Source organism: Stegodyphus dumicola, chromosome 9 (genome assembly GCF_044657685.1).
Source record: "Stegodyphus dumicola isolate Sdum_Otavi_A_Nest chromosome 9, ASM4465768v1".
NCBI classification, from domain to species: domain Eukaryota; kingdom Metazoa; phylum Arthropoda; class Arachnida; order Araneae; family Eresidae; genus Stegodyphus; species Stegodyphus dumicola.
Genome location: NC_140776.1, coordinates 2782732 through 2806715, shown reverse-complemented (window position 1 = coordinate 2806715; position 23984 = coordinate 2782732). Strand labels below are relative to the sequence as shown.

General features: G+C 31.5%; 1 protein-coding gene and 1 long non-coding RNA gene across 2 annotated transcripts in view; one reads left to right on the top strand and one right to left on the bottom strand.

Annotated features, from left to right (window-relative positions):
* The window catches only part of LOC118188465 (glutamate receptor ionotropic, NMDA 2B-like), a 755448-nt gene that overhangs the window by 394912 nt on the left and 336552 nt on the right, over positions 1-23984 (top strand). The window lies entirely within an intron of this gene.
* LOC146995287 (uncharacterized) lies at positions 2215-5735 on the bottom strand. The gene is made up of 2 exons (XR_015043191.1): positions 5695-5735; positions 2215-2375 (listed from the first exon to the last, which is right to left on the bottom strand). It is a non-coding gene; the product is annotated as an uncharacterized LOC146995287 (long non-coding RNA).

Sequence of the window (23984 nt, the reverse complement as noted above, 5' to 3'; positions counted from 1 at the left end):
TTATTAGGAAAAATTATGTTTTGTTGCCACTAGAAAAGAATGGTAAATGAATGCTACGAATAAAACGAAAGCTAACATAAAACAATTTCACACTGAAAAGTACTTCATTCTTATTGTGTTTCAAGTAGAATGAATTAATAAACAGTTTAAAAACTTGCATTTCATTTCGGATAAAAATATTTTTTGTATCTGGTTTTCCAACCAAAGTTTGGAAATATTTCATGAAATTATGAGGGTTTTCTTTTGACTAAAATACACATTTGATGTAATGTATTAAATCAGAACCTAATATATCCTGTCCATTAGTTATAAACCCTTTGAACTATATCATTCTTTTATGCTACTAGAATATTCTAGACTACACTCTATCATCAGTAACATTTGCAGCTCGGATATTTATGGAAAACAAAACTAAAGATGATAAAATATAAATTTTAAAACACTATCAAAAATTATTTTATATGTAAATCTATGTATACATTTTATTAAAATTATACGCGCACTGAATATGTCAGAAAAGTGTAAGAAACTTATAGTATAGTAACTATAAGTTTTCACTGTAAAAAAAAATCTGTAAGGTTACTAAGAAAACTCATGGAAACTGGGATGCCATGGGTTATTTGAGTAACAGCAACAGGTGTTTTCTTTGTAACTTTACAAGAGTTTTGCCTGTAATGGTTACAGATCTTTTTCTTGTAATATCACAGCATATAGTTATGTAAGTAGAACATATTTTTCTTATGTAAAATCCCAAACGATATATCTGTAATGGTTACAGATTATTTGCGTGTAATATTACATCAAATAATTATGTAAAAATAACATGTTTTTCTCATGTAAGATCTCAACAGATATATCTGTAACCGTTACAGGTTATTTGCTTGTATTATTACAGCAAGTTATTATGTGATTATAAGATACTTTTCTTACGTAAAATTCCAATGGTTGTATCTGTAAAGGTTTCAGATTATTTCCTTCTAATATCTCATTAAGTAATTATATGTGTGTAGAATATATTTTTCATAGATGAAATACTAAAGGATATGTCTATAAAAGTAATAGATTTTTGTATAAAATGATGCTTATTATAATAAAATACATTGAAATCAATATGTTTTGAGTAAACCAATATCTGTATGTATATATATCATTTTGATTAATAATCGATTTGAGTTTAACTTGATAATTAAGTTCAAATTGATATGCTACTCCTTACATTAAATTACATGTATATCCTTTATATAAAATAATGAAATGGCATCTGGAATTTATATTTGGCCTGTAAAATAGATGAGAAAAAAAACAGTATGCTTTATTTGCATGTTTTAGTGTCAATTATTAAGATATGTTCTAGAACTTTCTTTTTAGTAATTTTAGTTAAAATAGACACATGTTCCTTTAGATTTAACTTATATGAGTAAGCATGTTGCATGTTGCATGATCATATTATTACAATAAAAGACATTTTGTGAAATATTTCTATGAAGAACTCAGAACAGCTGTTCTTTATGTTTCAAAAATATTATATTCTCTTCTTCTAAAAAATGACATTTTCAGTAAATTAAAGAATTCAACATAGCAATGAACTTTATTTTGTTACTACCAAGAATTCAAAATTTTGTTCATAAGCTTGAATTACAACGTCCAACTAACCTTTTTATTCTTATCTGCACTCAGTGTTTGACAACAGTCTGCTATTGTTTGAAGTAATAGATGGCAACTGCATAACGTTTTTACCCTACCTTCAAATAATTTCCTTTGAATTAACAGATAGAAGTCTTTCATTAAAAACCTAATATCATGCTTTTTGAATATGCATAAAACTTCACCAACTGACCTTAATTTTAAAAGCCTTGCTTCCATTAAAATTCTTGATGCTTAATACAATTATGCCTTTAACAAATTGGTTTCAAAAATTAATACTTCAGTTTAACTTAAAATTTAATGCATTTTAATTTTACCTATAATTTTTTACAAACGTGATATGTAATAAAACTTTAAGCTTAATAGTTACCATTTAGAAAGTGATAAAGTATTCTTAGTTATTATAAATTTCGAGATTTGCATACAAAATTGTGAAATATACATGTGATAACAGAAAACAAACTTTATGCTCTCTCTCTCTATATATATTACAGCATGTTAATTATGAAGTTTATTGAATTCATAATTTTATTGTGAAACATTATGAAGCAAATAATATGCTAATTAAAATACAGAAGTAAAAATAATTTATTACTTAATTCATAAACTTTACATAAAACCTTAAAAAAAGAATTAATTAAAAAATAACACAATATAACATTTCATAAAAATTCGTTTCGACTGCTTGGAAAAAATGAATGGTTTTTCCCCTTCTTTGTAAACCATGTCTCCTAAATAAAGAAAAAAACATTTCTTTTAAAATCATAATCATGCTCTTAAAAAGCTTATAAAAATTATTTTAATAGATGTTTAAAACATGTGCTCATATAACACTTTTAATCATATTTCTTTATAATATCTTAAGTAATCAGGAACAGCTTAAATACTTTAAAAAATTGCATTACAGTGAACCGTCTCATTACTACAAGCTACCTCAGTCAATCACTTTTTAAATTTAACCAGCATTCCTCATAAAATAACTAATTAGTAAACATAACTTCTCTAAGATGCCCAATATCATTAAAGATCAAAATCTTCAGGAATCACGCATAGCTAGCTTAGAGAAGGTTCATTGTACAAAAACAGCCAATATGCAAATCTTTTCATAAATGAAGCCACCATAGTTATTAAATATAATATACAGTATACTTATATTCAGAATTCAGAACTTGAATAAATTTTTCGAACTGTTTTAGCATTCGAAAAATATTATATTTATTACCTTAAATTTCTAAAACAATATTACATATTGGTCCAAATGAATCACTGGGACTCGGACAACATTTTCCCCCAAGCTTTCTTTTAGCAACAGGATTCTGAAATTGTTTTAATGATTTAGGTAATGTTTGTCTCTCTTAAGGCGCTCACAAAACAAGTTACCCTAAATTTTTCGTCAAATTAGTCGGTATTCTCGACATAGCAATTATAGGACTTCAACAGCGGACTTTGTAACTGAAGAAGAAATTATGGCTGTTTATAGAATTAAAGAGAAAGTATTATCACATAAAACGAAGCAACTTAAACAACTTACATTGAAAGAAATGTTTAATAAAGTAAACAAATAAATATTAAGTTTTTTTTTTTTTTTTTTTTTTTTTTTTTTTTTTTTTTTTTGTAAATTTTAATACCCTTTAGATCATAATTGTTCTTTATTTCATAAATTACGGTTTCATATTTTTAATTTAAAATTTCTGCATGCCATCTTACCAGATTTAAACTGATGATCTGTAATCCGGAAAAATTGATAATCCGGAATCGCCGAAGTCCCGACGAGTCCGGATTAACGACTTTTGACTGTACTAACAAAACCAAACATCATATTCCCATTCTGCACAGTATAAAAATTCTTCTGCAAAACTGCAAAAATTACCAACACTTTGGCTTATTTGATAACTTTCAAATTCACTCCTTTGTTTGCATTTAGAATTTATAACTTTAATTTTCCACAGAAATTTGTTTTTGATTTTAAAAAATTTCACTGACATAATTTCATTCACTTCAGTATATATTAATAGATGCAGAAGGTTTTTGTACCTTACATAATTTTAAATCTTATGTAACCTAATGTAATTAATAACAAAATCAAAACGTAGATCAGAAACTGCATAAAATTTAATAAATAATTTCTACTAGTGTCACACGAAATGCTATGAAATTAATCAATAAAATGAGATAAAATATATAGAATTAATATTGCACATGTGTGAAGCTGGAAGTTTTACGTTAAATACTTTTTTTAATTAAGTATTTTTAAAAATGACCCCTTAGAGCATGGGACCTTTCGTAATTAGAACTTGCAAATCCACTTCGCTAGTCTTTCATAACATTGCTTTTCTTTTATTAACAAGAAATATTGCATTCAGTTATTTAATTTAAGATTTCCAAAAATAATGCTACTGAAAGGCATGAATACTTACTTAAATTTGAAATTAATTTAGTTGACTTAAAATAATATTTAAAAAAATAAATCTTCATATATACGTCTAACAATCAGACCTTATTAATTTTCTTTTATTTGAACAATATCTGAATTCTGCATTAGTTTGGACTAGTAAATCATTGGACAATTAAATACCAATCTATAAGAGAACTAATGTAGTTTACAAATGCACTGAATTTTATTTCCTGCATTAACTTTCAAAGAAAGTAAAATTTTCTGCATATTTGCATCATTTGGATTGATAGAATATGGCAAAGCATGCAAAGGCTATCAGTCTAAAGGGAAGTATATATTCATGGACGGCTTTGTAAGGAAAAGTAACTTGCATTTCCATTTATTCATGTGTGAGTATATATATATATTTACAGTTGTTAATCCTAAAATCAATGCTTCATTAAAAATTTATTATTATTTTATTTTTAATACTAACATATAGATACAGAATTGTGTTAAATTCCAATACACAATCATAATTTATTTAAAAAAAACTTATTTTATGATTTATATATTATATTACATGAATAAGAGAAACATTTGTCAAGAAATATATTAAACTTGTATTAGCAGATTCATGCTATCCTAGTAACAAGACTATCATACTTCAAAACTGTATTAAAATTGGGCAAAATAAAATCAACCTAAATTCTACATTAAATTTTTAAAAACTTATAAGTATGCAATGGTAGTTATATATACAATATAATAAATTTTGTAACTTATAAAATATTAATGGAATATTTTTGGAAATAATGTACAAAATTTTAGTTTTCTTTTATAACTAGTTTAACGAATTTTTAGAAAAATATTTTAGGTCATTTCCATCTTTTCCCTGTTGATATTGGTATATTAAAATATATGGAATAATTAAGTTGCATCTAGTTAGTAAACCAAAACATTACGAAAAGTATGATGCGATATATTTTTAATCAATATAATTACTTCATTTTGGAATTATAACATATTCGTAAGAAATTAATACCATTGAAAAAATAATATTATTACACTAAAGAATAAACGAGATTCTCGACCGAATTGTTCAAGTTTTTGTAATTTTACTTCATAACACACTCGTATATAAACATATTAGACTGAATTATAAACCAAGTATAATTAATTAGGTAATCCTAGAAAAAGAATAAACTAAACCTAGTAAGCAAAAAAAATATATACATTACATTCAGAATTCTAAATGTTTACATAAACTTTTCTCGCAAGGCCTGCCTGGAAAAAGATGTCAAACGTTCTTTGTTCAGACGATTGCAAACGAACGCTAACATGATTAATTTTGTTTTCAACAACCACATTACCGTTTCAATTAAATACCACAACAGTGATTAAATTTTGGAATAATTAGTTATAAATAATAATACGGGCAATTTAAGGCGTAATTTATCGGATGCGCAATGACAAAATACTACTATTAGATCTGCATTTGGAATAAATATTCTGCACTCTTTCAACTCATTACGAACACGGATATTAATTAATCGCAAAGCTTAAACGTTTAAATACTTACTCACTACATATAACAGTGCAAAGTGCATGAGAATAATATGCATAAAATGAACAAAAAATATTTCAAATGTAATTGTAAACATTTTCTTACTTACCTGCGCTATACAACCAACATGCATTCAGCCATGTTTTTTTCTGCAACTAGCTTTCAAACACTTTTCTTCTGATTGGCTGATTTCCAGTCAGTCACGTGATTCTTCCGCGCGGCTACTGAAACATTATCTGTAATGTTACAGGCAAATTAGCTGTACCAGCCACAGTTTGCTTTCAACCTGTTACCATTACAGGAAATTCTTGTGTAACTTTTTGATTTCTGTAACTTTACAAAACTTTTGCCTGTAAAGAGCGAACTTTTTTTTTACAGTGTTGGACAAAAATGACTCAAAAGCTTTCAAAAATGCAAGATATTATAAACTAGATAAAAACTTAAAACTGTTATTTAGCCTAAACGTAAATGAATAAATAACTAAAAGTATTTAGCTTAAAAGAGGGGCCAATGATGTATGATCAATTGTCTTTGCAAGAAAAAAATTTAGCCTAAAAGGAATAAGGATATACTGAGGATGCTCACACATTTTTAGATGATTTTGCTTTGCTATAAGCAAAATTGTGTGCTTTGAAGTTTTTTCAACTGTAACTATATTTATGAAAGTGTAAATTATCGTCTTCTGCTTGACAGTTTTGTTTTAATGCAAAGTTATGCTATTAAAAAAGAATTGTAAATGAATGGAGAGGGTATGTTTGTTCATTTTCCTAAGAAAACTATTTGCGTCTAGTTATTAAATCAATGTAAATGCCATGGCGTTTCGATATCTAAAGTTACAATAGTTAATATTGTTGAAAAGAAGTGGAAAGAAATATCAAAGTTTGGCTTAGAGTATAAAAATTGTTTCAAATACATATCAAAGGATAAATGGAATGCTTAAGAATGTTGAAAAATTAATATCTTTTATCTTAAAAGAAAATCCAGAAATCCAAAGTACAATTGCAAATTCATTAAAATGCTCAGTGACAACTATAAGCAAATCAATTAATGCTGATATGAATCCTAAAAAGGCAAGAAAAAACATACTACGCCTTGTCTTTCTCCACAACATACGAACAGACGAACGCAGTACGAGCTGCAGAATTCTGTATAAGAAACATTTATCCGGACATAAATGAAAAAATGTTCTCACGGCAGATGAATCTTGGGTATATAACTGTAATAAAACATATCCATCTATTATCATCATAGAGGAGAAAATATTCATAAATCATGATTAATAGTCTAAAGAAAGATTTTAAAAGGAATTTATGATTGTTGATGGTTTTTCCTTTAACAACAAATTAAAAATAAAAGTTGGCGAAAAATGTTCAAATCACGTCCATATATTATCAGAAACATATTTTATAACAAATTTTCAAAAATGAAACACGTTTTCTTTACCATAATGGCATCAATCAGCAGAACTGCATCAAGACAAAACAACCAGCCACAGGTCAAAGTCAACTGTTAATTTCCTTGGAAAAATTGGAAGAAGAAATAGTTATCAAGGCCATACCTTTCATTTATACCCCTACTAAATCTCCCGATGTATCAGCCATGGATGTATGCGCTTTCGGACTTTTCAAAAGTGGATTATCAAAACGTCGACCTATTACACTCCTTGGACTTTGGAAAGCTTTTTTAAAGCTTTTTAAGAGAAATGGGATTAAATACCTCTTCCTACACTATAAGAAGCTTTAGAATCTTGAAAATTATAGTATAGAAACATAGTTAAAAATAAGGGCTGTCAAGCAATTTCCCATTCTAATATCTCTGCCAACATATAAAGCATTGACAAAGAAAAAGCTATTGCTTGCATATTCATAATGATGAGAATTTTGTTCACCAGTCTATTAATAAAGAAATAGTTCAGTGAAATGACGAAAAAGGATTATTATGAACAAAGAAGAGTAAGGAAAAATAAGAAATATTTTTTCTAAATAAATGCAACCAAATAATGAGAAATTTAATCATAGGACTGGAGCTAAGGGGCTTTACAACAAAACCAAAAATTATGTGCAGGTGTACAAAATAAGGGAGTGTGTATATGATTTAGTACAAATCTTATTAAAGTATTACTCTTCATTTTATACATTTATTACAACGCTCTGCAGGAAGTAATAAAAATCTTTAGAGGCACTAAAGTAAGGCATTTGTTTCCTGTTCCGACCTTTTCTTCACATTAATATGTACCTGAAGTGAATTCCTTTATGATTTGATTCATGTTTTCCGCTATTTACTGTGTTTCACATATGATCTAAGAGCTCTGTATTTAAGAAGTGCAGAATGTGTTTGGATTTAAATAGCTTATTTGTAAGAATTATATTTTTACCCAAAAAAAATTTCTCGCAAGATTTCCGAATAAATTTTGCTTATTTTAACAATGTTTTAGATTTTTGTACAGATCCTTAAACAGATGGGAATTTTTTTTAAAATACAGATGTATCCATATCAATCCTGGATAAATAAAAATATGCATTGAAAAATTTCTTGCATAAAAGTCATTGGTATGTAATGGTTTGCATTCTCAGCATGAATTTCACATAGATTTTGTTAAAAATTAAATGATTATTTCTCATTATTTTGATAATAATGCACAGTAGCGGTATTATTTATCGGTATTTAGTGGCTACAAAAATAATACATTTAACAAACAAACGTATTAATACATCAGTGCTTCTTGTATTTATGGCAATACATCAACGGAATAGCGAATCGATTTTAGATAAAATCTGATGCCATAAATTAAACTTCCTTACACTTTTATTTCTACATTCACGGTTCCAACAATTCTTCGTTATGATACTTTTTTGTTCTCTTTCCTTCTAAACGCAAACATACTGGAAATAAATTTACTCGCTGCCAATTTGCCATTAGCAGTTCTAGCACGTTCGAAGCATAAATATTCAGCTTTCTTATCAATAACTCGAATTCAAAGCACATTTCTGCAGAGAAAATTTTCATTTCTAGCAAAACAACTGGTGAATTCTTTCTACCTTTACTACATTCTTAAAGCTCGAAAAAGGTCTGAAAAAATAAGATTCATCTTTTTATTCTTTCAGATCATATTTCAAAAGTCCATCTCTCCAATTCCTGTCACGTAGATATATATATAAAAGCTGGAGATGAATTCCTGTGAGCAATGGGTTGAACTGAACATCGCTTCGCCACATATTCAGGCGAAGAGCTATGTTTCTTTTTTATCCTGTATCATGAAAAAGCATAATTTTCCAGTGATAAATAAAAAGTAATAAATAGTGATCAAAATGATAGGCTCAGGAGTCTCTTTGTTACTATGATAAAAAATATCAGATTGCTAAATTCGTGTTTACAATGAAAACATTAAAGACTAATCTTAGTCATGTTCAGGTGGAGGATTATGTTATGCGAAATTTGATGGCTCTAGGTAGCATAAATTTTTTGCAATGTGAGAAACATACATACATTCATGAAATTTCTTCATTATTTAATTTCTTTAAATATTGCTGCTCGCGTACGGGTTCATAATTTATTCAATGCACACAGACCTGATGATAGGATAATAAAATTTCTTTTCATCAAAAGAAACACTTCAATGTTCTCCAATTTTTCAGAGTGCAGTCAGCAGTTACGCTTCAAACTACTAAGAACTTTAAACACAGCGTAATGCATCACAACAAACACAGCGTAATGTATCTAAAAAGAAAGCATAAACACAGCGTAATGTATCTAAAAAGAAAGCTAAACCGGAGATATCTTAGTTCACGCTAAACTAACAACAACTAATTACTGAGAGAAGATGCTTTCTCCGGTCTTCTGTAGTTTTCACCCGCCTCAGAGATATTTCTAGTACGTTGTGCTTCTAGAAATTACAGGAAAGCAATGTGATAGTCAAATTACGTCTGCAGCTGAAATAGTGATAAATTACATTTATTCAACAACAAAATCTGCTGCAGTGATACAACGACCGAACCCAAATCTCGCAAAATGGTCGCCACGACTAGCAACTTTTGGCGATTTCTCACCAAATTTGGACCTAAAATAAGTCGCCATCTCGCCAAATTACTGATATAATCATTTACTCAATGTTAAGTAAAACTACTTTCTTACTTTTCGCGCATAGTTTGTCCTTTTAGATTTTTCTTATGTTATGTTACACCGAAAAATGAAGAGTTTCACGTATAATTACACTAAAATCATCTATATACTTATATAATTCGTAATATTGTCCCCTTCTCAAGGACTGCACGTCCCGGGCAGTACAATCCCTGTACAGGAAGCCATACTTACAATTAAGGCAAATCAATGCGCTACTTAATAATTTTAGTACACAGCATAAAACAAATCAAATACTAAATTAGTTAATGAGTGCACAAATTTACAAATTTAGAAAAAAAAGAAGGTTATATTCTTAGTACCTAATACATACACTGTGGAGGCTACGTACTATAACGATATTAAGAGGCTAACCTGACATACTGAACTGCTTAAAATTCGGTGACTTACGGATCCAAACAATGACGTCTCTCAGCCTGTTTAGGACTGTGTAAAGACTATCCCAAAGTGACTGTAGTTTAGGAAAGAGTCCTTTCCGTCGAATCGAATTCCATAACCATACCTTGACACATTCGTAGTATTTATGCTCTTGTATTGATGCTCTATCTCCTTCACATCTTATCCGCCCGACACGGCCCTACATTGAAACAACCAGAACCGCCCGAAAACGGCCAGGAGCGTAATCTTGTTTTCTTCCCTCCCCCTAAGGTATGCAGTAGCAGGTGCAATTTCCCCAAATGCATTGTATCAGTTTACTGCAGATAGCTTGTCCTAAGAGGTTTTATTATTTTTTGGTGGATCGTGACATTTCGTTGTTGATTCTTTTGTGGTACAGTGTGCTTTTAAACTTAAAACAACAATAAAAGAGTAGTTTAAAAATTTAAGGATTATATTTATTTTTAATCAATTTATTATGATCATAACAAAGCCGAAAAGGCTTGTTGGTCTGACCTGCAGAATAGTTTTATAAAAAACGGGGTCAAAGGCTAATGGAATATTTGTTAGAAAGTACAAAGGATGTCATTGGAAATCTTCACACCTATTTTCTGCGTCAATGGACGGGAAGGCGAGGAAATTACTGTAAAACTGGAAAACTATTTCGGGCGGTCCGGTATTTTGAGGATACAGGTTAACGAAGGGTCTGGATTTCAAAGTTCTATAGCTCCTGTGTCGTATCAGGTCATCATCTTCTCCATTGCCAAGTTACCCGCTGTCGTGCTAAATTGTGCATAATTTCAAAATGTTTTGGTGATCTTGGATGTACGCCTCAGGGAATGAAGGCGCATCCGGAGGGAGACCAAATGAAAGATCGCAAGGCAGACGAAGGCCAGGACCGAAGAGTACCTGGGATGGAGAATATCCGGTAGTCTAGTGGACAGCACTGCGACAAGCCTGTAAAAAAAGAGGTAATTTCTTGTCCCAGTCCTGCTGGTTTCTGGAAACCACCAACGAGATTGAGATATTTGTGAGCATGGTTCGATTAAACATCTACCTAAAATTACATTAGATGGAAAAATTATGTTTTTAATTGTATTCTTATTCTAAAGGAGATTAAACAGAAGTTCACAGCTTATAATTACAAGACGTTAGTAAAATAAGTAAATAAATAAAAATATAATTTATTATTTTACATAAATATTACATTAATATTGTATAAAAAGGTAGCACCTAATATGCATAGCTGTACTATGATACAGTATTCAAAGAATGGAAAGGAAATTCAAAGGAAGAGTTCTGAGGATGCGGAAAGAACAAATAATCAAGATTCAGAAAGAGCCAGATTTGAAAGTGCGAATAACGAAGACTCCAACGGAATCATCCGCAGCTAGAGCAGAAGCGTGCGAATAATCGCGACTCCGGAGGACCCAGATCTGCGACTAGTGTCGACTAGTGTCGAAGCGCTGACAGCTGGGAATCCGAGAAACTAGTTCTTATAATCTAAGTACTTTAAACGGATTTTCGCACTGCCAGATGAAAAAAAAAATGCCATCCATTTGGAAAGAAGGGGGAATGAGTTTGAGATACGTCGATTTATTTAATGTTTTGTTTTTTATATACTATATGGAACACAAGCAAGCCAAAAGCACACACATATATATACGTAACACACATGTACGCATACAAAATAGATCAGAGACATTTCCGGTAAAATAATAAAGGAAAAATAGCTAGTGTTTACATTTTGACAAACTTCCTAACAACAGCTCTCGGTGAACTCTCAAAGAACTGCCGCTCCGTTTTCGCGTGAGCGCTGATCATTGGTTCAGCAAAGTGAATCGGTTCCGAAGCGGATCGTTCATCTTTACTTCCAGCTGGTCTTTCCTGATTTCATCACTCTGGGTCTCGTTCAACCGATGATGAAAACATCTTGATCATGTGACCGAATTCAGCAGCTTGTATTTCGCTTCGACCTGGAACAAAATCGAGATCTTTCTGGGGTGGACGTCAGCTTTTCCATGTGATAATCTATTACGATGACGGATAGTAATGTCATATTCTTGGAGGCTGTATCCACCTGGCTATTTGGCCTTCAGGAATTTTGAAACTTAAGAGTGAGTGAGTGAGTGAGACTTTTTGGCGCAAAACCAAAAATGATTATAATGCGCCAAACACGAGGCAGATGAAATCATGAATTAATGATGCATTGAAATTGCTTGCCAAATCCAGAGGATGAAGTGATATAAAAACAAGGTAAAAGCACACATTAAAATACAATACACAATCTTCAAAACAGATTACATTAGATAATAAAAGCCAGTCTCTTTTAAATAATAAAATAAATTACAATGACTTCTCTTCCGATTAAACGGTCGAGAGGTAAGTCAAAACTATTAAAATATTGCTGACGAAGATTATTAAAACTTGGACACTCAATTAAAATATGACGGACAGATACACAAACATTACAATTTAAACAAATAGTCTCATTTTGAGCTTTCAGAAGATAGTTATGTGTCACTGTAGTGTGACCAATCCTGAGGCGAGCCAAAAGAACTTCCTCCCTTCCATTTCTATTAAAATCCCAACACTCAATTCTAGGTTTCACACTTCTCTCAGCTTGTTGTCAACTTGAACGTCCCACAGTTGCTGCCATTTTTTACGAATCTTTTCTTTGATGACATAACAGATATCTCCGAAAGGGATGAGAAGACTGGACGGTTCAACAGCAGATTTCGCTGTGACATCCGACAGCTCATCTCCCTTTTATTCTTGGATGTCCGGGAACCCAGCAGTATAGGATTTCGTAACCACGACTCATTAAGTTTATATGTATCTTCAGAACATCCACTATAACAACATTTTGAGTTTCAGAAAAAGCTTCTAACGCTTTTAGCGCACTATACGAGTCTGTATACAATATGAATTTCTTGTGGCATAGTTTTGAGCTATACAAAATACCATTATAGATTGCAGTTAATTCAGATGTTAAGACTGAGAAACCGTTGTACAAACGTCTGCCTTCTATGTGATCTTCAATTACAAATGCCATCCCAGCATGAACATTTGACAGGAAGATAACTGCTATATTTATGCCTGTGCTCAGTAAAGAGGGTTCTGTAAACAATGTCGTTAGTGCTTGCCTTTACGTGATGGTTGAAAACATCAAGAAGCTGAATCCGTGCATTTTCCCATGGTGGGATTTCAAAATTCTGCACTGCTTTGCGGGTGCATATCAGAGAGGGAAAGTTCCTCAATGACAGGGCGAACTCTTAAAGGAAAGGTACGCACACAGGATGGACGTGTTTCAATATTTCGTGTTCTTATTCAAATAAAGTGTTACACACATTATCAAGTAAGCTCTGCTTATTAGGATGTTTAGGTTGCAATAGAATATTAAAATATTGCAAAAGGGACAATTACGCCTCAGATAAAGTGATGGTTCGTTAGAGTCAACATACAGGTTCTGGACAGGAGAAGTCTTGAAAGCTTCTGAACAAATCCGCAGAGCTTGATGGTCCAGTCTAGAGCGGACAAGCGCTATGTAAATGCGAAGTATAGAGCAACGCTCTGCACCCCAGGATGTGTTCGACAACACTTTTAAAATATTTAGTGTTTTTAAGTACTTCTTTCTCAGGTTTAAAAGAGGAAAATCAATTTTCGGTCGAACGTCACTCCTAAAAATTTTACTTCAAGCGCAACTGGAATAATTATACCATTTAGATATAACTCAGGCTCAGAATGGAGACCTCGCTTCCTACAAAAGTTTTCTGTTTCGAAAATGTAAATCCCTGTTTATCTGACCATTCTTGGATCTTATTCAGAGCCATCTGCAGTTGCCTTTATACGTATCTCATGTATGCCCCTCGACAGCTAATATGTAGATCATCAACATATAGAGAATCCTTTACATATTATTAAGCATACTCATTATCATATAAAAATTACAAACTTTAACATTCAAGATTTTTTTTTGACTGCGAATGGGCATTATACACAGTTTTTATTTCACTGTTTCTTAAATTCCTAAATGATGTTATAAAGACATTAGATTACTTCGAGGCGAGAGACATAAAAAATGAACATGCCTTCGCCGAGACTCGAACCTCGGACTTCTCGAATACGCGCCGAGTGTGCTGACCATTACATCACGAAGGTATGCTAAGAAGGCGGGAGAAATATATTATATACTCCGCCTCTTTTAGAGGCCACCTGGGGATTAGTGGACCCGATCGGCGTATTCTGGTGGTGAAGAATCAACATCCACCAACGTTTCAGTTCGGGCGCCACTGTAGAATCATTTAAATTATTTTGATGTCAGGAAACTGAAGAAATGAGCAATACCCTCACCGGATTCGAACCACGGATCTCTCGAATATCCGCCGAGTGTGCTGACCATTACACTACAAAGGCATGCTAAGAAGGCGCGAGAAATACCTTATAATGCCATATTCTGTTTGCGCATATTAGTATTCAGAAATCAATAATTTGAAAAATCTACTAATTTCTTACTAAACGGAAAATTAAAAAGTAAGACCTACAAATCTGTTATAATAGTTCAAAATATAATAGAAAGTGCAACTATAATAACAAGCACTATATATTAAAAAATAAGGTAAAAGTTGTTTATAGGGTGCAGAATGCATTGTTACTTTCTCAATTTAGTCCCACTCATCTATGACATCACTAAGTTCGGCCATCGTAATTTTGTTCATGCAGCATTTTTTGAGGTTTTACCAGTAATATATAATATAACTAAGAGCGTGCTTCTTATTTATCGTACTAAAAGAAAATCTAAAATTTTTCAAATGCATTTTGCATTAACTGTGTTGAAACAAATATACGCCTCGTATAAATCATGCACATCGTATTTACAAACCTTACACTCGAATATCTTCCTAAATATTTTAAGTCATTTATTTTGGTTTTAAGCAAAATTATTACAGACAAGCGTTTATTACTTTTATGAAATATTAACGTTGTCGCTATTAAAGTTTTCACATAAAAACTAAGGCTCATATTTAGGTGTAAAAATATGAGTACATATTGCTTTAGTAAAGATCTAAATTTCCAAAAAAGACAGTGGATATGTATAATATTTTAAGGTACAATAGAATATAATTACTTACGTTTTCAAGAAAGAAAGATTACTCTGCCAGAAATTCTGATAAATATGCAATAAGAACAAAAGTTCTTCTTTTAAAAATTCAAATAAAATACGTTTTTACTCAGATAAACTCCATATGTTACTCAAATATGTTTCTGGAATTCAAACATTAAAAGGACTGAGAAATGTGTAGTAATTTATACAAACAATTTAAGAAACATTCGAGAGCAAAAGAAATGCGATGCATATAAACTGCATTTAGATAAGAATTTATTTTAAATTAAAAAACGCTCGTAAAAGACGGTTTTCTATTCAAAGTGAAAACAAGTTTAGAAAAGTTGAAATAATTTCTGAAAATATGCATAAGCATGGCACAAATCAAAGAATACTTTGAAGCATTGCCACTTATTTTCGTGCAAAAATATAAAAATAAAATAGCCCCAAGTTTTTCAAATGAATTCAGTGTGTGAAATATAACTAAAGAAATAACAAACACATAAACGTGAAAGTAAAACCTCGAGCCTGAAAAATTTTATACACTCAAAATTTCACCCGGTATAATGCATTTCTTGTGCTTCAGCACATTTCCATAATGATGCATATTTATCTTTACTTTTATTTTAATATTCTTTTAGACCGTAATGTAGCGTAAAAGTGAGAGAAATATTTTTTATGAAGCAGGGTAGTAAAAACTACAGCAAGTCGTATTTCTTTTCCTTATAAGAATACATTTATGTTACTGGAAATGTATGGAAAACAAATACGCGCTTTATTTTTTTTTCCTTGATGCACAATACTAATAAAAATTAAATTAATTAAAATCAAATAAAAATCTACATCACATATGTTTAAATATTGTAAGAATGTACATATTAATGTAACAATCAATCAATAAAAATTTGAAAAATATTAAAACAAAGATTTTAAATAATAGGTGAATCATATATATATATATATATATACTATATATATCCTAAAAAGTAGAATTCACTATCGGACATTTGTTATTGAGTTGACATTCCAAGCACTGAAATTAAACGTCCATTATTTTTGACTTCATAAACCTCCACAAATTTACACTTCACGTTTCTTTTCTCATGCAGTAATCTTCTCAATGCATCAACAGTCAGTCTAATTGTAAAAAAGCATTTGATTACATTGGCTTTAACCATAGATATCTTATACCTTAGGATTATCCAGATAGTTTTCTGATCAAACAAACAGTTTTCTCAGTAAAGAAAAACAAGAAAGTCTTATGCTTTTACATGAAATTCATATGTTTTGTATGAGGGAGCAAATAATTGTGCACATACAGAGTTTTACTGCTAAGAAGAATCGTGTAAACGTAGACTGTTTTGAACTAATGAATTAAACCTTTGTTATCTTCTCTGAAGTAGTTTTCGCAATAAAGATATTTTGATTTTATTGCCATTTAATATATTATTGGCATACTGCAATACCTTGTTTGTTGGTTAAGATAGTAGCCAAAAGTGTCCAGAATAACTCTGAGTACGCAGGCCTCACTGAAGTATAACAGAAATTTAACTGAAGATATGAATATTCATGGAAATGAAAAGAAGAAATATGCAAGTTCAAAACGCATCTGTGTTCATTATAAACTCACATGTGCATTAAAAATGATTATCGGTTACACTGTATATATATATATATATATATATATATATATATATATCATGAGAGCGGTTACGTGGTTAAAAGGAATCTTTCAATAATTAAAGAAATTTTTAGCATGTTCGCATTTACGATTCGCCATTAGTAACCGTTTGTATATTAATCATTTCTTTTACTAGAAAAGTGAAATTTTTAAATCTTTGTTAGATTTATGTTTAGAAATAAGTGGTACTAAAAATTTTCTACAACTCTCTAGTTCAATTAACATTTTTAAACATTTAATGTACCTTTTGAGAATTGCGTAAGTTTTCGAATTGAATTGAAATTTATGAATATAAGACTTGTTGTTATGCATCTTTTTTCTCACAAGATGGAAGAAAATGTCAACGTCATGAAAATCCGTTGCAATACTGTGTGATACATTTCTGCATCATATTCTCAGAAAACTAAAGCATGACAGAATCACAAGCCTTTAACAATCTGACAAGAAATGCTACAATTTGCCTAAACTAACGTGCTTATTAACTTCCTTTTTCTTTAGTTCCTTATAACCGTGTTATTAGTAAGATTAGATTTATGAATTTATGGTTAGTAAAAGAAAGAACTCCTATTACTGATTAAAGCCTTCAGCACCTTAATAGGGGACAGTGAAGTTTGTTCACCTATGGTCCGACTTTCAAGGAGATGGGAGGTGATTTAGCTATCTTCTGCTCCAGTTCCTCCCCCACTCACTAATCGTTGAAAGGTTGATCAGCTGGATGACATTTTAAATGTTCGTGCAAAGACACTACATTTATAAACACTTTCGTCGGGATTCGAACGTGGGTCAACGATATGAGAGCCTTCATTGCTAATCATTATACCGGTATGTGTGATTATTGTTACTAGTATATGCTTCAAGCACGCTATAACGCTTCAAGCTAAGGGAAAGGATAATGCATTATTTATGCATTTTCACTCACACAGTCAAGATGCAGCACGTGGTCATAAATAGCAGGATAATTTCCACTGCTGTGTGTATGCGCTCTTTAGACCGATTTTGAGCAGGTTTAAGCAGAGTTCCATTTGCTGTGTCACATTTCCTGTCCTGTACTGATATCATTTCGAAGGGGGAAGGTTCCTGAAACTGTGTTCTTCCGGATATAAGGTTCCAATCTTAAAGTTACAGCTATGTATGTGGATCCTTGAGAACTGGTAAGCGAAAATCGCTTTAGCTCAGGAAACCGACACGTAAACTTAAAAAGGCTTAATTACCTTTTATTGCTCAAAATAAAGATTAACAGATGACCCTTTATCAGGACGTACAGAAAAGCCTCCACTCAAGAGTACCAAGAAAATCAAACTTAACTAATGCTTAACTGAAAACATATAGCCGAAGCTATCAAAATTGTACAGGAGTTGGCTCCTAAATGTTAACTAAACGTCGATGCTGTGAAGGACCTGAAATACGGCCGAGCATAGTAACAGGTCAGAGAGAGTGTAGCCAAAAGGCGAACGCAAGCTTGTCAGAATCCCTGGCTCTCTAACGAAGTCAGTAGAACTTCGACTTGAGTACCGCTCTTCCTTCATTTGCATTTAACTGCAATTCTAAAAACACACTCTGGCAGAAAATTGGTTGCTGAAATTAGAAGCGATAGGAAAGTAGCTTTAACTAAAGATAACTGTTAAAAACTTAAACTAAACCTAACAACCATCTTAATGAGACTTGATGGTCAAGTTGTAAGGTTTTACTTTATTCTAACCCTTTATTTTTAGTTTGACTTTCCTGTTTCTCTCGATTTCAGTTTCCAGCCGGAATGTAAATTTTGTATGGCGTAGATGTAAAGTTTAAATGTGTTTCAGAATTCAAGCTTCCAGTATTTAAGCTGCGTTTCAAGAGTTCAAAAGCGTAGTAGCGGACTTAATTCCGATGTTTATGCTGCCGAGTTTAAGATTAGCTCTCTAGTTCGGTGTTCGACACCTTTCAGTTTATACTGATATTTCTCGACTCAATTTTGCTGCGTGCAGTTGATTTAACGTTAGTTAAGCTAAGAAGCCAGTCATTGGATTATCTTAATTTATTATTGAATTGCTAAATTCTTATTTTCTCTTACGTATCCACAAGTAGGGGTGATTTGTGTGAACGAAGTGCGTGCATATGTTTGAATTTAGATTTAGATTAAAATGTTATTTAAACTTTTCATTTGCAGTTTTTATTCTTAAAACACATAGTGAAAATTTTATACTTAGTCTTCGACATAGGGTTAAGAGTGTATGCTCCCGAAGAATACACGAAAACTGTATAAAGTAAGAGAATAATTTTAAAAACAAGTTATGTTCAGCCGAACGGCAAGTAGATGGGCGACTTGACCGGCGATGGTTTAAGTGACAGGAAGGAAAAACCCGCGCGAGACAAAATGACGCGTAAAGTATTAATGTGTATAATTTGCTGCATATTAGGGTGGGCAGAAAAAACCACTTTTATTTTTTAGCCTATATTCAAGAACTGTTGCATATCGCCTAGCTAAGTTAAATGGAAAAAGATAATTTTCAAATAAAATTATATCCTTCGTTTGTGCATCACACACAAAGCTCTGAAAAATTGTGAAACTCTTAGGTTTTTCGTCATTTATTTACAGCGACTAAATCATTACTTACGAAACTTTATAGGTTTTATTACTGTAGGACGAGGAACACAAAAATGTTTAAAACCTGTAATTTCAAATTATTTATTATTTGCTTAAAAAGCTAAAAAAAATACATTTTATTTTTGCAAAAATAACAATATTTCGTAAGTTTTGCTACAAAACTTTTTAAACGATAATTATCATCTATTATGTAACTATATTGTGTAATTATAAATATTGTATGTACCGTAAATATTTCATAGCTATGTATGAGATAATTGATTCGGATAATTCTCACTTCGTTGACAAAAACAAAATAAGAAACGTCATCATGATAACAGAAATGATTAGAGAATCATGCATTGTAATTATTGAAACAGTAGGGTCTGTAATTTATACGGTACAACCGTAATTTATAAAATCTTTTTCGAAGAATTGAAAGAGCAGATCTTTATTCCCTCATAAAATACCAAGATCAGAGTATATAGGTCATATTTTTCCCTTCGTGATATGCTATATATATAATTTCTACTATAATTTTTTATTTGACTACACGTGCGAATTTCTCTTGTAGAACATGATGTGGCAGTAAGTGATAGAGCTGTAGTTAATACTAGTTTGAAAAATGGTGTTTTCCACCAGATTGATCTGCACGTTCGAAGATCACTGCAGTAGACTATATGTCTCCTATACTTCAATGAACTGCATCTCCGTCACCTACTTCATCACTCCGTTGGTGTTACCACAGGCCCCCAAATCTTTCAGCGGACTGATCGAGATAACCTCTTGCTTCACTTGTGCGCTTTAAACAAGTTGAATTTTACATTTCTCAAGTTGACAGAAAAATGTGTCTCAAGGATAAATTATATTTGTTTGATATTTCTGCTGCCCATAAAGTCAAGTACAGTTTAAGAAGATTTAACAGCTCATGATCGTGGTCTGCTTTCACACTCAAGACCAGAGCAAATCGACTTCTCAGATTTTACGTGAATTTAGTAAAACCTACTACTGAAATTAGGCAGTTGATACATTTAATTTTGACTGCTACACATTTCTCTAGTTCAAAATCAAAACCAGGCAAAATTTCATAGACGGTCTAAAGCTAGATTTTTGAAGCCATCAGAACATCACGATATCTAACTGAAAATTTACTGCAAGTCATTAACAGGAATGCAGCGGTATGTTTTCTTTGTTCATTCCGAATAGATCCTTGGAATGATTGTAGATGAAAGAGCGGAATGATTGTATAAGAGAACTACGGTTGCTTCGATTTTTGAAAGATCGATAACTTTCCAAGAGAAAGACTATTCAAAACTTCACCACACCAAAACTCAATTTCGAAGATACAGACTACGTCTAGACTTACTTTTTGGATAGTTGCGATACCTTTCCTCTTATACTATATAGCCGGGGTGGCCAACAAGTCGATCGTGATCGACCTATCGATCGCGAGGCTAATTTTGGTCGATTTCCGATCGCTCGCAATGACTGGCGTGGAATTCCGTGTACAATAGACTTTGAAGCGATTGTAGAAGACAATACCTTTTAGCAATAGTATAATGCATTCTGGGAATTTGCCGTGGTCATAAATTTCTAGAATTCTGACAGCCTGACACTGTGATCTCCTCCCATCCAGTACAATACATTTTGACTTATATTTTACACTTGTCACCGGACGCAAAGCCTGAACGCAACTGTTAGGGCTAGACTCATGAAAGAACACAGTCAGTTAGCTTGAATATTTGGTAGTGTCATACGGTAGCTTCTTTTCTTTTGCATTAACAGTATTATTATTATTAATCAATATTATTTACGCTCAGTAACCACTTTGGGTTTCAATTTTTCTTCTGTTTAAAATGTAAGTACCTTTTCTTTGCTTTAAATAAAATTGCTTTTCTTACATATCTATTTACGTGATAAGTGAGCATTCTCGGCAACAGATCTCTAAACTGCGGTTATTACACTAAGTAAAAAAATAAGGGACAGTATTGCAGATATATTAGGAATAACAATAATTCTATTTAAATTAAGATTTCGGTATTTAAACTGCAATAAATATATTGCAACTTTAACATACTTCTTTTTAATTTGAATATATCTTTATTAGATTTTAATACACTTGTATTACGGTGTCCGATCGCAGTATGCAGTATTATTATCATTTCTCTCAATATTATATAGCCGCATTTCATGAGTTTTTAATTTTCTAGAAAAATATTTAATTCAATATTTATTCTTTAATTTGTCATATTTTTTTGCATTCTAGTATACCCATGATGAACATGAGTAGTAAATCGAAGAAATCGAAAATTTATCACTTCATTGAAGAATGGGAACTCGATTACTTTTTTACAATGTTGATGATAAATGCTGTTGCTTAATATGCCTTGCCTCAGTAGCCATTGCTAAAAAGGGTAATCTGGAGAGACATGTTTTAGCTTTACATGAAAAATATCAAACAGGTTCTGAACTGAGAAAACATAAAGTTACGAATCTTAAAACTCAATTAACAAATCAACAAAGCGTTTTTAAAAAGCCAGGATGAAGTCACACGGAGTAACTACTGCATCATTCAAAGTAAGCTATCTCTTAGCTTAAAAAAAATGTAAGCCGTTTTCCGACTGCGAATTGCTAAATAATTTTTTTTAGAAAAGACAGATTCACTTTTTGATGATTTTAAGAACAAGAGTGAACTTGTTGATGCAGTTCAAGCTCTACAATTGTCTCGAAATACAGTGATGCGACGAATTGAGAGGATGAGTGGAAATGTGAAAGAGCAGTTATATAATGCTATATTAATAGATGTTTTTGTTTTTCCCTTCAGTGTAATGAATCGACAGATATAAGTAATACGGCACAATTCCTTGTTTTCGTTCGTATGGTTTATAAGGATTTTACAAGTAAAGAAGTATTGTTGGGTATGATTTCTTTGAAGGAAAGGACTAGAGATGTAGACATATTAAAATCATTTAAAATCGTGCTCAGTGCTTTGAAAGTACCACTTTTTAAATTAATCTCAATATTAACGGATGGCGCAGCTGCAATGATAGTTAAAATAAATGGATTTATAGCCCTATGTCAAAATGAAAATGAATTCCCTGACTTTTTGAGCTATCGCTGCATAATTCACCAGCAAGTGTTATCTAACAAGAGATTAAACACAAAAGCGGTAATGGGCATAGCATTTAAAATCGTTAGTTCAGTTCGAGGAAGTTGTCTCAAACGGGGTTCTTCCAACTGCAGCTGTACGAAGGGCAACCTGAGTTATTACTACATACCGCTGTCAGATGGCTAAGCAAAGGTAAATTTTTGCAGTGATTTCGTCATTGATTGCCTGAAATTTTAGATTTTCTTCCCGAACAAGATGGAAACTGTGAAAATTTAAATGATAAAACTTGGCTTAGTGACTTAACATTTCTTATTGATTTTACTTCAATATTAAGTCATTTAAATTTAGAATTACAAGGTAAAAATAAAATAGTAATTGGTATGATCAGCTGCATAGATGCATATAAAACAAAATTTATTTTGCTAATAGAAGATCTGCAACAAAATAATCTGAATCTTTTTCCAACTATGGCGAATAACCTACAAAAACATAAAAATATTAATTTCAAGATCAACAAATATGTCGCGTAAATCCAAAAAGTAATTGAAGATTTTGAGATGAAATTCCAGGATTTTGCAAAAATTAAAGAAATTGTGGAATTCATATCTTTTCCTTTTAAAAAAGATTTAAGTGCGAAACGCATTAGCCAAAAAATTTCAGACATATTTCATATGGATCAAAAGATATTAAAAAATGAAATTATAATTTTGCAAACTTACTTACTGAATCTTACAAGCTCAAAAATTTAAAGAAGTTTTTTGGAAATCTGTCAACCGAGAAAAATATAGCAATATCACCAAATGTAGCGAATATAACTATTCTTGTTTTGGATCTACATACCTATGCGAATCTGCATTTCCATGCTTGAAACTAACGAAGACTAAATAACGTTCTGTCCTGACTGATTCCCATACTAAAGACTCATTATTATTATCTTTGTCAGGATATACACCTAATTGTGATTCCTTGGTTAGGGACATGCAAACTCAATCTTCCCATTGATTTTAAGGCAGCAAAGTAAATGCTAAATCTGTCTGTATCTGCAGCTACTTTGAATTCATAAATATTGTTAATAATTAACGTAGGTAGATAAACCTTATACTTCAGTGTTTCAGTATGTCATATCTATATTTCAGTACGAGTTATGCTCAGTGAGCTATTGATAGATTAGCAAAAAGTAAGCCGTGTTATTCTTTCGTGATAAATTACTCTCGAGGAATAAAAATGCGAAAGTGAGGCACTGAAATCAAATTATCAGCTATACTATGCATTCTTATAACAACTTTTCCATATTAAAGAACAAATAGTACATCAACTTATACATGGCATACATATACAACACATACATAAAAATATGAAAAATATGTACAACATTTTTATGTCATATTACACAACATAAAAAAATTAAATTGCGTTTTTTGTTAGTAAAC